The 16036-nt window shown below is 36.2% G+C and overlaps 1 protein-coding gene across 15 annotated transcripts in view; it reads left to right on the forward strand.

Moving 5' to 3' along the window:
- The window catches only part of MTMR3 (myotubularin related protein 3), a 142500-nt gene that overhangs the window by 31763 nt on the left and 94701 nt on the right, over nt 1–16036 (forward strand). The window contains exon 1 of one of the 15 annotated variants that reach the window (XM_046639337.1): nt 2075–2092. The exons of the other annotated variants lie outside the window; for them this stretch is intronic. The gene's annotated coding sequence lies outside the window, so the exon portion shown is untranslated. Of the gene's footprint in view, nt 1–2074; nt 2093–16036 lie in introns of those variants that run through there. 15 annotated transcript variants of the gene reach the window in all.

The raw sequence follows: 16036 nt of genomic DNA on the forward strand, positions 1-16036 counted from the left end.
ATTCTTTTGTATGTGGATATTCAGTTGTCCCACTGCCATTTGTTGAAAAAACTCTTCTTTCCCCATTGAGTTGTTCTGGCATCCTTGTTAAAAATCAGTTGAGGGGCTGGTCCGGTGGTGCAGCGGTTAAGTGCACGTGTTCCACTTCAGCGGCCTGGGGTTTGCCGGTTTGGATTCTGGGTGCAGACATGGTACCGGCTTGACAAGCCATGCTGTGGTGGGCATCCCACATATAAAGTAGAGGAAGAAGGGCACGGATGTTAGCTCAGGGCCAGCCTTCCTCAGCCAAAAGAGGAGGATTGGCAGCAGATGTTAGCTCAGGGCTAATCTTCCTCAAAAAAAAAAAAAAAAAAAAAAATTCAGTTGACTGTGTATGTCAGGTTTTATTTGTGGACTCTTCTTTCTGTTCCATTGATCTGTATGTTTATCCTTATGTTAGTACCACATTGTCTTGAATTCTGCAGCTTTGCAGTAAGTTTTGAAATTGAGAAGTGTGAGTCCTTCAACTTTGTTCTTTTTCAAGATTGTTTTGTTTATTCTGGGTCCCTTGCATTTCCTTATGAATGTTAGGATTAGCATGTTAATATTTGCAAAGAAATCAACTGATATTTTTATAGAGATTGCACTGAATTTGTAGATCAGTTTGTGGGTAGTATTGCTAGCTTAACAAATTAAATCTTTTTTTTTTTTTTTTTTCTGGGAAAGATTCACCCTTAGCTAACATCTGTTGCCAGTCTTTTCTCTTTTTCCCCCTAACCCCCCCAAAGCCCCAGTACATGGTTGTATATTCTAGTTGTAAGTCCTTCTGGTTGTTCTATGTGAGCTGCTGCCACAGCATGACTACTGACAGACGAGTGGTGTGGTTCCGAGTCTGGGAACCAAATATGGGCTGCTGAAGCAGAGCATGCTGAACTTTAACCGCTAGGCCATCAGGGCTGGCTCAACAAATTAAATCCTTTGATCTATGAACATGAGATGTCTTTTGGTTTGTTTAAGTCGTCTTTGTCTTTCAACAATGTTGGTAGCTTTGAAGTTTTTTGTTTTAAATTCTTGTTTTTAAATTTTCTTTTCAGATTTTGAAGTATGTTAGAGAGTAATGTTATTCTTCTTTAGTGGTAGTAGTTTATTAGAAGAGAAAATTTGAGTATTTATGGGTTTTCCATAGCAGTGTGCAATATGGTGCATGCACTAGGCACAGCAACACTTCTGTGAAATGATAGTAGTATTTCTGAGGGGAGACTGTTTAAGGGAGGAAAACATACTACATCAATTTCTTGTTTGTATCAATGCCTTCCAAAATAAAATTTCAGTACACAAGTAGGTGAATAAATTCTCCTTGTAAAATATTAAAGATAAGGCTAAAATTCCTTTAACCATCATTTTCATTCCTGGTCTTTTCTCATTCTCTCTACAGGTAATCACTATGATTAGTTTTGTTTTTTTCTTCTAGGCTTTTTCCCTCATGTTTTGTGTATATATGCACCCCTAAATAATGTATGGCATTTTGTTTTTTTTCTTCTTAATATACTGTATGTTCCTCTCTACATTTTACATTTTTCCTCAGCAATATGTCTTAGAGACATTTGCTTAAATATTATATAGCATTCCATAGTATGAACATAATTTTGTATTTCCTTAGGTATTCTTCTATTAATGAATATAGTTTGAATGTTGTTGAAGGTTGTTTTCAGTATTTTTTCTTACTACCTGTTTCACTGAAGATACTTTTTTTATGTATCTCTCAGTACACGTGTGACTACTTCTCTGAAGTGTATCAAGAGAAATAGAGTTGCTGGATCATATGGTAAGCATAGCTGTAGTTTTAGTATACTGCCAAAACGCTCTTTAATGTAGCCATAAGAATTTTACTTCTACCAAAAGTGTGTGCAAGTAGTCATTTCCCACACTTTCTAGTATTCTTTATTTTTTTAATTTTCTTTATTTTATTTGAGGAAGATTAGCCCTGAGCTAACGTCCACCACCAATCCTCCTCTTTTTGCTGAGGAAGATTGGCCCTGAGCTAACATCTGTGCCCATCTTCTTCTACTTTATAGGTGGGACACCTGCCACAGCATGGCTTCATAAGCGGTGGGTAAGTCCTCACCTGGGATTCGAACTGGCGAACTCTGGGTGCCAAAGTGCAGCTCATAAACTTAACTGCTGTGCCACCAGGCCAGCCCCTACACTTTCTAGTATTTGAAATTAAACAAGATCTTCTTGCCAATCTTATGGATGGAAAATAGTTACCTTCATTGTTTTAATTTGTATTTTTCTGATTATATATGAGGTTGAGCATGTTTTTATATGTATTTGAACATTTACATTTCTTCTGTGATTTCCCATTATCATTTGTCAACTTTTTTCGATTGAGTTCTTTTTTTTTCCCTCTGATAGATTATAGGAGATTTTTAAAAGAATGTGCTCAATTCCTTTTAGATTATTGTAAGATAGTTTTAGGAAAGTGTACATTTGGTACTGTCTATTTAGTCAGACTTGCTGTTTTTAAAGGTATCTCTAACGCTTAAAGGGAAGGTCAGTATTTTGAGTGAAATGCTTGTAACATTGGGCAAGTGGTTGAGGATTGGGAGTGGAGTGTGGAGAGTAGAGCAGGTGAGGGCTTTGTGACTGGGAGGCACCTAGATTGGCTTCCATACAAATAGCCTTTTCTTTTTTATAGTTAAATCAATTTCAGTGATTTTTTTTCCTTAGCATTTGACTTCCCAGTCATTTTTCAAAGCCTAAATTGTGTGGATTAACTTTTAAGTCAACTTTATTAAGATGGTTTTTGTATACAACAGAATTCACCAGAAGTATACACTTATAAAATCACCACCCCATTGAAGACAGAATTACTGCAAAAACGTTCCTAATGCCATTTTGTGGTCTCTTCTCCCTCTAGCCCCAGCAAACCACTGATCTGATATCTCTGTTGCAATAGATTAGTTTTGCCTGTTACAGAATTTAATAAAAATGGTCATTCCCAGACTTTTTTGTGGACTTCTGAGCTTACGATTATATTCAGTTTATTAAGAAAGTGAACTTAAAAATGATTAACTTTTAAGAATTGTTGGCTGAAGAGTCCTTAATTTCCTTAGAGTTGAGAGTGGTTTCTGAATAGTGACTTGGCACCTTTACTTCACTAGTTAGAAAAAAATTTATTTTAAATTCTGCAGTGGAAATACTGACACGAGGTTAACAGTACTTGAATCTCTGAAATGAGATATAGGCCTGTGGAAGGAAGATAGCAGTAGCTGATCTACCCCTATCTATTTCCATATTTGCCTCGTAAATGTTAGTTTCATGGTACTGTTTACAATTACATACCTTGATTTTGGTTTATATTGTACTGTACGTGCAGACATTGTTTTCAAATAAAGGACAACATCTGAAGTAATACAATGTTGTTTTTGCCAAAGCAATATTTAAAAAAAAATAATTTATGTTCTAATAGTCCCCTCAAAAGGGGAAAAGCACTTCTCCACGTTTTTTGTTTATTTTTTCAAGCAGACTAAAACTAAGACAGTTGAGGAGTGTGTCTAACCTGTTTTCTAGCCCTTTTGTAGGACAGTTAATGTTACAGATTCATCAACATTTTATGCTATTTGGTGGGAACTCCTGACAGCTGGCTCTTCTTTCTTCCTTGAATGTCCCTTGTTCTCATTGCACACCTTCTACTGAAAGTTATGCAGTGGTTATTCTTTTAAAAAATGTCTGTCTCAGAGGTATACTCAGTGTTAACCAAAATTACAGTGACTGGTTATAAATCTGAATGCCAATGTAATCTATGTCAGTTTGTTGTATTGTAGGTTTTGGATTTGAACTAAGAACTTCTCTGTTCTCTAAAAGCACTTGTTTTTTTATTTTTAAAGAAGATTAAGATATAAAGTACATATAGTAAAGTATAGTAACCTTAAACTAAAGATCGATAACTGTTTACATATGTATAGACCCATGTAACTTCAGCCAGATTAAGATAGACCCTTTACAGCTCTCCTCCCACCCTTTCCCAGTCAATACATACCCTAAAGAGATAATCACTATTTTGACTTCTATCACTATAATGCCTTTGTTTTTGTTTTTAATTTCATAGTAAAAGTTCTTTTTAAAATATGTTTTTTAGTTCTAAATTTAATAGAACACTGGTTAATACCTAACCTATTAAAGTTACAATCGGATTGCTTAGAAGCATGAAAGTGAGCAAGGTGAGTTATGATTCAGATGGTTAATAACATCATTCTAGGGTAGTCTGACGCAGCGTTCCTCATGGTCAGAATATGTTTTTCCTGAGACTAGAGTACAACTTTCTTTTTTGTTTGAATTTTTTTTATCATAAGGAAAATATAGAATAGTAAAGTAATATAGTGAATCTTCATCTATGTACAGACTAATTTAAAAATATTAATCTTCTGTCACAGTTGTGTCAGATTTAAAAAATAATTTTTTGCTTTGATTTAATTTCAAATTTAATAAAAGTTACAAAAATAATACGAAGAACTTACACTGGCCTTCTCCGGCTGTTTACATTGTGTTTCATATGCTTTATCATTCTCTCTCCATTTTTGTCTGAACCATTTGAGGGTAAATTTTAGAGGCACTGTGCCCCTTTGCCTCTAAATATTATAGAGTTTACATCCTAAGAATAAGTTAAGGGCATTTTCTTAGGTAACCACAGAGCAATCCTTTATGGGTTTTTATAGTTTAATTTTGAGGATAATCTAAGTTCTTGGATATACCTCACAATTAGCAAAATGTTTCACATATGATCTCAGGTTCCTACATCATCAGAATTTTTAGTATATTTTTAAGCATTCTTAAGTAAATGCGAATGTAGCTTGTTTTACTATTGGTTAAGACATTTTGAAATTTGAGAATTAAAATGCATCTTGCTGACTACTGCTTATATTTCATTGGGTTGTTGTCACCAGGTATACTATATTCTAGTATCTTCACATAGTTTTTTTTTTTTTTTAAAGATTTTAGTTTTCTTTTTTCTCCCAAAGCCCCCTGGTACATAGTTGTGTATTTTTAGCTGTGGGTCCTTCTAGCTGTGGCATGTGGGATGCCGCCCCAGTGTGGCCCAATGAGCGGTGCCATGTCCACACCCAGGACTCGGAACTCATGAAACCCTGGGCCGCTGCAGCGGAGCGTGCGAACTTAACCACTCGGCCACGGGGCTGGCCCCATATTTTTTTTTTTTTTTTTTTTTTTATTAATGTTATGATGGATTACAAGCTTGTGAAATTTCAGTTGTACATTTTTGTTAGTCATGTTGTGGGTACATCTCTTCCCCCTCCGTACCCTCCCCCCACCCCCCCTTTTCCCTGGTAACCCCCTATCGGATCTCCTTCTCAATATACTAATTTCCACCTATGAGTGGAGTCATATAGAGTTCGTCTTTCTCTGACTGACTTATTTCGCTTAACATAATGCCCTCGAGGTCCATCCACATTGTTGTGAATTGGCCCCATATTTTTTATTAGCTTCGTGTAATTTTTGAACGGGGAGATACGAATCAGACTTTAATCTGTCAATATCCTTTGCACCTTGATACTATAAAGTATCAAGATGATACTATAAACCCAACAGAGCATTTTTAGTTGTCTCTTATCACTACCTTCTACAGAAGGTACTTGTGCTTGTCCAAGCCACATTTATTCTCCTACCTGTTCTCCCTATAATGGTACACATTTTCAGGGCAATTGATTTCTGGTTAAAGACGTTTATACTATGCATAATATCTATGAAAGTGAGTAAATTTGCTTATGAAAATTCAACTTGGAACACTAAAGGTCTAAGCACACATCTAACCAAATGAGCAATTATCCATAATGAAATTCTTGAAGAATGTAGTGCTTTTCTTTGTGTCCTGTTTGGATATTCTGGAGCCCAATTTTTCTCTTGTACATATAACTTCTGGTGTTTTCTCTGTTATCTTTGCATTTTAATGTAAAATTTATAGTATGATCTCTTTTCCTTAGTATCTAAGTTTCAGTCCTTTATTATACGTTGTTGTGTTTGTAGAATTTGAAGAAATCTTACCATTGTTTTAGGGGGAAACTGCATTCACATGGTCATGCCACATCATGGTGTGTTGTCCATTCTGCTCTGGAATTTTTGAATCTAGAAATGTCCTAGCTCTTTGACCTTGGGCAAATTGCTTAGTCCTTGGGAGACTGGGAGTCCTTGCTGTGGAAAGGGGATAAGTAGTACCTACCTCAACAACCCTATGAAGATTAAATGGGATAATGTATGAAAAGTATATAGCTTAGTGATTGGCCCATAGTTTAGTAAATACTAACTTTTAAATATGAAGATAATGGTGTTTACAATCATGTGTTCTTAATGACAGGGACGTGTTCTGAGGAATGTGTTTGTTATTAGGCAATTTTGTCATTGTGTGAACATCGTAGAATGTACTTAGACAAACCTAGATGCTCTAGCCTGCTACACATCTAGGCTATATGGTGCTAATCTTATCGGACCACCTTCATTGACTGAAACGTCGTTATGTGGTGCATGACTGTATTCAGAGTTTGGTTTTGTTTAAGAAAATAATATTCAGATATCCCTTTAGACTAGTTTTACTAAGTCTATGTTGTTTTATTATAGTATTCAAACAGAGCTCTGTGTGAAGTTTTTTTTTTTTTAAGATTGGCACCTGAGCTAACAGCTTGCCAATCTTTTTTTTTTCTTTTTCTCCCCAAATCCCTCCAGTAGATAGTTGTATACTTTTAGTTGTGGGTCCTTCTAGTTGTGGCATGTGGGATGCTGCCTCAACATGGCCTGATGAGCGGTGCCATGTCCGCGCCTAGGATCCGAACCGGTGAAACCCTGGGCCCCGCAAAGCGAAGTGCATGAACTTAACCACTTGGCCATGGGGCTGGCCCCGGTATGCAGTATTTTAACTGTAGTTCTCTTGTGAGCTGAGTAATGGATACTTCTATAATGAAGACCTTTAAGAGCTTTTTTATGTATTCTGATTTATTCTCTAGTAATCCCATGAGGTTGTTTGGTCAGGGGAGATAATTATATTGAGAGCTCAAGAAACAGATACCTAAGTGAGTGTGTGGTGTAACTGGTTATTGATACATAACAGGGCATTACTAAGTGCTAGGTGCACTTTTAATTGCTTCTCTGTATTAGATCACTTAATCCTTACAATAACACTATGAGATACTGTTGCCATCAGAAGCATGTTAATGAAAAGTGACCTGCTCAGGATTACAGAACTAATAAATGCCTGATTAGGTTTTGAGGCAAGATCAGGCTGACTCTAAAATTGTGCAAGAATGCCTAAAAACTAACACTCTTTAAAATGCCAGTATAAGTTTTAAATTCTTAAACATTAATATTCCCCTTGCAGGCTTTGTTTAAAACAGCAGAAACTGAAGTGATACTGCAGAGTAAAAGGGGAAGTCATATTCCTCTACTCTATCACCAGCTGTGGGAATAGAATAAAGGAAGAAAAGCAGGACATTAGATTTGAATCCTGACTTTTGCACAAGAATTAGGTTTTCTGATTAGGTTTACTGTCTGGTTAAATAATCCCTTCTGCCCCTGCACCCTTTCCAGAGAAAAGTTTAGAAGACGGAGACAAAATCAACTCTCCATTTTGAAATCCCTAAAATGAGTTTGCATCTCTTTCTATTCTATAGTCTACAATTCTAATTTGGACCAAGATTGGATTTAGGAAGAATAAAAGATTTCTTAACTTCTCCGGTCTTGTTACAGTACTTACCCTAACCTCATAATAAAATGTTTTTGGGCAGTCAGTCTGTTTGTGTATGCTTGGGAACTTTTAGGTAGTTGTCGTCTCATTAATATACTGATCACATAGACCAAACTGTCTTACCCGATCAGCCTTTTGCTTCCTTGCCCTTATATTTACCCTATTGTGCTGGTGCCCATAACAACGCAAACTTACAGCCCAGTAATGCAGGGCAAGTAGACTTCCTTCCTACCCTGGAGCTTTTTCCTGTACTAGAGGCCAGCTCGGAGGATGGTGAGCCTGGGAGTTTTAATGGAAAACCTGATTTCCTGACTTTCTCCCATTAGATTAGGTTGTCTCAGTGCTGAAAGAGAGGCTTTAAGAAAGTGAGTAGAAAGCAATGCTCAGCTTGAAGATATTTAATAAATGTTCAGCTTTAGAGTGAATGGATTTCTTGCTTTCTTAACATCTCAGAAAATGTCACTGGCTTTAGTGTTACTATTTAATAATAATCTGTGGTAGAACATTATTTAGTGATACCAAGTTTTCAATTTGGTAGCCATTTATTTGCCTTCGTAAAGTCTCTGTATTTTCCCATATAACCCCAAGCTTGCTTTTCTTCACAGTTTTCTGAGTTAATTTCTTTGAATAGGATATAAAATTATAATATTAAAAAATATGATATCCCTCATCCTTTGTATTTGAGTTTTAAGATGCTTATGTTTTTAATATTACTAACCTTGCTTACCTTATTTCCAAAATCTTCTGTCAAGCACCCACTGCTACTGCTGACAAAACTAAGATACTTCTTGATAAGGGATTAAGCTTCATTATTGTATACCATCTTATTTTCTATATTGTCTTTCTAGTCCTACTAATGTTTTAGCTTTACTGTATTTTGTCATCTAGCTTGTTTGGATTTGGCAGTTTTACTGTGCTTATCAGCAGGGCTGAATCTTTTTTCTCAAGAGAATGCTGACACTTTAAATAGCTATAAAAATAATTAGTTGTTTGAGTGTCAAGTCGTCCTTTTCTGGAGACTTGTCTTTACTGCACACTGTTTACCTTTGATCACAGCAGTCTTGAGGCTTAGGAGCTGTTTGTTTTTTCCTCTTTTTGTGCTTGTTCATTTTTCATTTCATAAAGCTCCATAGATTTGTTTTTATAAAATGCTAGTTTTAGAATATAAAATTTGGTGAATAATAGAATTACATCTAATTTTTGGGTCTCAATGAAGTAAACATCAAAATGCATTTCATAAATGTATGTGAAAAGATCTAAAATCATTGAATGATGGAATGAGCTTCCAAAAGCCTGGTTTTTTAGTTGATGATGCCTCAAGAGGTGCAGACCTTTCTGAAATCTGAGTCTCATTTGGAACCATGTGTGTACTTCTGGTCGAAATAAAGAGGAAAAAAATTGTATTGATTTGTGAACCCAGAGATAAATTTTTCTTGGTCATAGAGCAGTGGTGTTTGTAAATTCTTTTCCTATTTTTCCGTAGAATCTTTGCTTAGGACTGGCCATATAATTTGCAGGGTCTCTTTTTAAAAAATTATTAAGAATTTCAAAGTGGCTACAGCAGAGCACTAAACCAAGTGTGGGGCACTATGTGACTCCATAGGTTGCGCACTCATGAAGCTGGCCCTATCCTGGTTAATGTGCTCAGTTCTTGAACAGATGATTTAGAAAAACTGTGTGCGTTTTCTGATTTTGATGCATAATTGTATATTTTCATTTGAAGAAAACATATCCATAGTAGAATTTAAAATATTCTTAGACTGTTTTACATTAGTTTTATTTTCTAATTTAAGATCTGGTTAAAGAGACACTCAGTTCAAATTGTTCTTATTATAGGTTTAAATAAGATAAAAAACACAAAACACTATGGATCTGAAAGATGGGGAAGGGACTCTATTGGAGCTGATAGTGTGTTTTATTTCATTAAGAAATCGAGTTCTTGTAGATACAGACTTTTGAAATTGATGATACTGAGTTGTGACTTTAAGTCACGTGCTTATTACCTCACTCTTGAGATAACCTTATAAACCTTTTCAGGCCATACCAATTGAGGTTAGCTAAAACAGCTTTTAGCAAAATGCTTTGCTGGTTTTCCCAATGAGCTAAACCGAGCATTATTTCTGAAGATACGATTTTTTATGAAACTTCTTAAAGTTTTCAAGGTACACATTATTCTGGGATGACTTTATGTGTATGGGGATATTACTTGCCTGTTTTATACAAAAGAATAACAATTGATGTGGGCTTTCAGATAGTGGCTCTAACAATTAATAATACTATTACTGTATTTTTAACAGGTGAGAAATTTGATGGGAGCTGAAACTAGAACCCTGTTTTTCTTCCAAGTAGGAAATGAAAACATTCCCTAAAGTGCAATATTTCTTCTTCTTTTTTAAAAAACTATTGCTTATCCCAAACAGTCTAGCAAGTGGTTAAACAATAATTTGCATGACAGAAAGTGCTAGGTAACTGACTAAAGCCATCATATAACATATGCCCTTGATCATGTCATGAACTTGATCTCCTTGGAGGCTAGTTAACTTTGTGGACATTTCAGTGCCTTAAGAGAACCTCAGACTTAACCTTGTCCTTTGGTTATAGGGGAGACCAGGAGTTCATATGTATTCCCTGGAAGAGAATGAGATTTGAAACAGAGAGTCTGATGACTTTGGGAGAGTGGTGCATGTGATCTGGTTGTGCAACCTTTTCTGGAGACACTATACTACTACTTTTGGATGAGGATTAGAGCCTCTGCTTTAGGATACTATTTTAGAATTTTTTAAAACAAAGTGGAATTTATATAGTGAAATGCACAGGTGGAAATGTGCAGTTTGAGTTTCAATAAATGATTACAGCTGTGTAGCCACTGCCTCCATGCTGATACAGAACATATATATCACATTATAAAGTTCTCTCATCCCCTGGTTATTTCCCCTTCTCCCTCCACCCAAACTACAGTTCTGGTTTCTATCACTATAGGTTAGTTTTGTCTGTTTTTGAACTTTATTTAAATGGAATCATATAGTATGTATTCGTTTGTAACTTGCTGTTTTGAGTCAAATAATGCTTTTGAGATTTATCCGTGTTGTTGCAAATATCAGTAGTTCATTTATTGTTTTATTGCTGTGTAGTATTCCATTATAGAAATGTACCACAATTTGTTTATCTGATCACCTGTTGCTGTACATTTTGAGTTCTTTGCTGTTTGGGGGTATTATGAATAAAGTTACTGTGAACATTTGTGTCTAAGCCTTTTCATAATCCTGTGTTTCCACTTATCTTGGGTTAATACCGAGGAGTGCAATTGCTGGGTTATAGGTTAGACGTATGTTTAACTTCATAAGCAAGTGCCAAACTGTTCTCCAAAGTAGTAGTGCCAGTTTAGACTTCCATGAGCCGTGTATGAGTTCTGGCTACTCAACAATCCTTAACAGCAGTTACTCTCATCAGTCTCTTTAATTTAGTTTTTCCAGTGGGTGTGAAAGGTATTTCATTGTGGTGTTTTCACTTGCGTTTCCCTGATGACTGCTGATGACGTACATCTTTTGAAGTGCTTATTTACTGTTTATGTATCTTCTGTGAGGTTTCTACTAAAATCTTTGCCCATTAAATTTGTTTCTTTCTGTTAGTGATTTGTGTTTGTTCTTTATATAGTTTGGACACGAATCCTTTATCAGGTATGTTTTTGTGAATATTTCTTCTACTCCTGTGATTTACCTTTTCATTTTCGTAATGGTCTCTTTGATAAGCAGAGATGTTAACAATTTTTAAAAAACTTCTTTATTGTAGGAAAATATAAATAGCAAAATTTACCATTTTAACCTTTATCTTTTTTTTTTGAGGAAGATTAGCCCTGAGCTAACATTTGCCGCCAATCCTCCTCTTTTTGCTGAGGAAGACTGGCCCTGAGCTAACATCCGTGCCCGTCTTCCTCTACTTTATATATGGGATGCCTACCACAGCATGGCTTACCAAGCAGGTGCCATGTCTGCACCTGGGATCCAAACCGGCGAACCCCATGCTGCTGAAGTAGAATGTGCGAAGTTAACCTCTGTGCCACCGGGCCTGCCCCCATTTTAACCATTTTTAAGTATACAATTCAGTTGCATCAAGTACATTCACCATGTTGTGTAACCATGTCGACTATTTCCAAAACTTTTTCATCATCCCAAACAGAGTCTCTGTACCCATTAAATAATAATGACCAAGCAGAGATTTTTTTTTTTACTGTATAATGTATTTATTCAATCTGTTCTATATTACAGTGTTTCTGTGTCTCTTCCACACTGAGAATTCTGGTTCTTAAGGTCACAGGAGTTAAGAAGATCAGAATATTCCATAATTACCTATTTAAGAGATTTTTTAATATAGTTCTTCAGCATAGAAATTCCTTTTTTTTTTCCTGCTTTTTCTCCCCAAATCCCCCCAGTACATAGTTGTATATTTTAGTTGTGGGTCCCTCTAGTTGTGGCATGTGGGATGCCCCCTCAGCGTGGCCTGACAAGTGATGCCATGTCCACGCCCAGGATCTGAACCAGCGAATCCCTGGGCCGCTGAAGCGGAGTGCATGAACTTAACCACTTGGCCACGGGACCGGCCCCATAGCATAGAAATTCTTATATAAAAGCAGTCAATATTGTGCCTGTTGAGTACCTTTAATTTTTGAATATATTGACCCTTCCTGGACAACTTGAGCTATGTGATGTGTGTAGTTTTCTTGTCTATATTTGCCACTCCTTTCGTATCTTAATATATTTATCCCCTCCATCCTTATCTACCCCAAGAACCTGTCATTGTTTCAGGTAAGTATTTAACCTTTACTTCTTTCTGACTTGCATGTTAATTTTGCAATATTTTATTCTAGATCAAGTATCCTCACTTGAAGTTGTTTTTGATCATGATAATGGAAAAAGTCAGACTTTGGATTTTCTGTGTTTTCTCCCTACTCCTCAAGAGGACAGAAAGTGGATAGGGAGTTAGCGAGCTGAGTTGCATGAGGATGGAATTTGAGGTCTTGCAAACAGATTCTGTTATTCTCAGGATGTCTGTAGCTTCTAGCATGCAGAGGCAGCATGACTTTTGGAAACTAGACACCATTCTTTTCCTTATTTCTGGGGTCCTTTTAAGTTTTGCAAGCTACTTTGCTCTCTTGCTTTCAATGTTGATTTGTGTATTTATCCATTCCCAACCCAGTAAAACCCTGTTCTGTTTTTCCAGAATTGGTTCAAATCCCTTAAATATCCTTCTTTTGCTCCAAAAGTTACACTATCACAAATTTGTTATCATGCTCATACATTTCTTTCTCTTAAGTTTCTTTTTTGAAGACATTTTGGTATGTTGAACCTTTTTGTATATGACCCACAACTGAAGTGCCTCAGATACAAATAAATGTACAGCGTAGTGAATGATTATAAAGTGAACACTCATGTCATCACCAACAAAGTCGAGTAATAGGACATCACGAGCACCCCAGAAGGCTACCATGGTTTCTGTTCCTTCTTACACATATCCCTCTCCCTTGCTCTTAGAAATAACTAACTACTGTCCTGGCCTTTATGGTAATCACCATCTGGCTTTTATTTGTATTGTCACTTCTGTATGCATCCATAAACGATACTTTGGTTTTGCCTGTTTTTGAATGGAATCATACGGTACATATTTTCTATCCTGCTTTTGCTTGCACATTCCTGTGTGTTGTGTATTGATTTAGTTCATTTTTATTGCTGTTATATTGTACAAATATACTACAGACTATTTTATTGTTGTTGGATATTTGGTATATTTCTAGGTTTGGACTACTATTAATAATGCTGCTATGAATATTCTCATACATTTCTTCTAGTGCAATATTTGTATTCTAGGGTGTATACCTAGGAGCATGATTGTCAGGGCACAGGATATGTATATCTTTAACTTTAGGGCCATGTTGTTTTCCAAAGTGGTTTATCAATTCACATTCCCATTAGGAATGAATGAGAGTTCCTGTTGCTCCACATCCTCATCTACACTTGATACTGTCAGTGTTTTCAGATGTTGACAACCCAAGAGGTGTGTAGTAGTATCTTGTGGTTCTAATTTAAATTTCCCTGATTATTGAGTTTGAGGATCATTGCCTATGTTCATTGGCTGTTTGGATTTCTTCTGCAATTGTATATTCAATTCTTTTATTCATTTTTCTGTTGGATTATTTGTCCCTTTTTTTGGATTATTATTTTATTGAGGTCATAATAGTTTATAACATTGTGAAATTTCAGGTATACATTATTGTTTGTGAGTCACCATATGTATGTGCCCCTTTACCCCTTATGCCCACCTGCCAACCCCCTTCCCCTCTGGTAACCACTAATCTGTTCTCTTTTTCCATGTATTTTTTTATCTTCCACATGTGAATGAGATCATGTGGTGTTTGCTTTTCTCTGACTTATTTTGCTTAACATAATACCCTCAAGGTCCATCCATGTTGTTGCAAATGGGATCATTTTGTCTTTTTTTGTGGCTGAATAGTATTCCATTATATATGTATGCTGCATCTTCTTTATCCATTCATCAGTCAGTGGGCACTTGGGTTGCTTTTACTTCTTGGCTGTAGTGAATAATGCTGCAGTGAACATAGGGGTGCATAAGTCTCTTATGAGTTGTTCATTTCAAGTTCTTTGGATAAATACCCAGTAGTGGGATAGCTGGGTCATATGGTATTTCTTTTAATTTTTTGAGAAATCTCCATACTGTTTTCCATAGCTGCTCCAGTTTGCATTCCCACCAGCAGTGTATGAAGGTTCCCTTTTTCCACATCTTCTCCAAACACTTGTTATTTCCTATCTTAATTATAGCCATTCTGACTGGTGTCTGGTGATATCTCATTGTAGTATTGATTTGCATTTCCCTAGTAATTAGTGGTGTTGAACATCTTTTCATGTGCCTGTTGGCCATCTGTATGTCTTCTTTGGAAAAATGTTCATATCTTCTGCCCATTTTTTGATCGAGTTGTTTGTTTTTTTGTTGTTGAGTTCTTTATATATTTTGGAGATTAACCCCTTGTCAGATATATGATTCGCAAATATTTTCTCCCAGTTGCTGGGTTGTCTTTTTGTTTTCTTCCTCGTTTCCTTTGCCTTGCAAAAGCTCCATAGTCTGATGTGGTACCATTAGTTTTTTTTCCTTTATTTCTGTTGTCTGAGTAAACATGGTATTTGAAAAGATACTTCTAAGACCAGTGTCAAAGAGTACTGCCTATATTTTTTTTCAGGAGGTTTATGGTTTCACCTCTTACCTTCAAGTCTTTAATCCATCTTCAGTTAATTTTTGTGTATGGCATAAATTAATGGTCTACTTTCATTCTTTTGCTTGTGGCTGTCCAGTTTCCCCAACAACATTTATTGGAGAGACTTTCCTTTCTCCATTGTGACTTTTGCTTCCTTTGTTGAAGATTAGCTGTTTGTAGATGTGTGGTTTTATTTCTGGGCTTTTGATTCTGTTCCATTGATCTGTGTGTCTGTTTTTGTGCTAGTACCATGGTGTTTTGATTACTATAGCTTCATAGTATATTTTGAAGTGAGGGATTGTGATACCTCCAGTTTTGCTCTTTTTTTTTGGGATTGCTTTAGCTATTCGGGGTCTTTTGTTACTCCATATGAATTTTAGGATTCTTTGTTCTATTTCCATGAAGAATGTCATTGGGAATCTGCTTCATTGCATTGAATCTGTAGATTGCTTCAGGTAATGTGGACATTTTAACTATGTTTATTCTTCCAATCATGTGCATGGAATATCTTTCCATTTCTTTATGTCATTATTGATTTCTTTCAATAATGTCTTATAGTTTTTATTGTATAGGTCTTTCACCTCCTTGATTATATTTATTCCTAGATATTTTATTCTCTGTTGCATTTATAAATGGGATTGTAGTCTAGAGTTCTCTTTCTGATAGTTCAGAGTATAGAAATGCAACTGATTTTTGTAAGTTGATTTTTTTGTACCCAGCAACTTTGCTGTAGTTGTTGTTTCTAATAGTTTTCTGATGGATTCTTTAGGGCTTTTTATATATAGAATCCTGTCATCTGCAAACAGTGAGAGTTTAACTTCTTCCTTGCCAATTTGGATACCTTTTATTTCTTTATCTTGCCTAATTGCTCTGGCCAAAAACTCCAGTACTATGTTGAATAAGAGTGGTGAGAGTGGGGGGCTGGCCCCGTGGCCGAGTGGTTAAGTTCGCGCGCTCTGCTGCAGGCGTCCCAGTGTTTCGTTGGTTCGAATCCTGGGCGCGGACATGGCACTGCTCATCAAACCACGCTGAGGCAGCGTCCCACA

This window comes from Equus quagga, chromosome 15 (genome assembly GCF_021613505.1).
Source record: "Equus quagga isolate Etosha38 chromosome 15, UCLA_HA_Equagga_1.0, whole genome shotgun sequence".
Classification (NCBI taxonomy): Eukaryota; Metazoa; Chordata; class Mammalia; order Perissodactyla; family Equidae; genus Equus; species Equus quagga.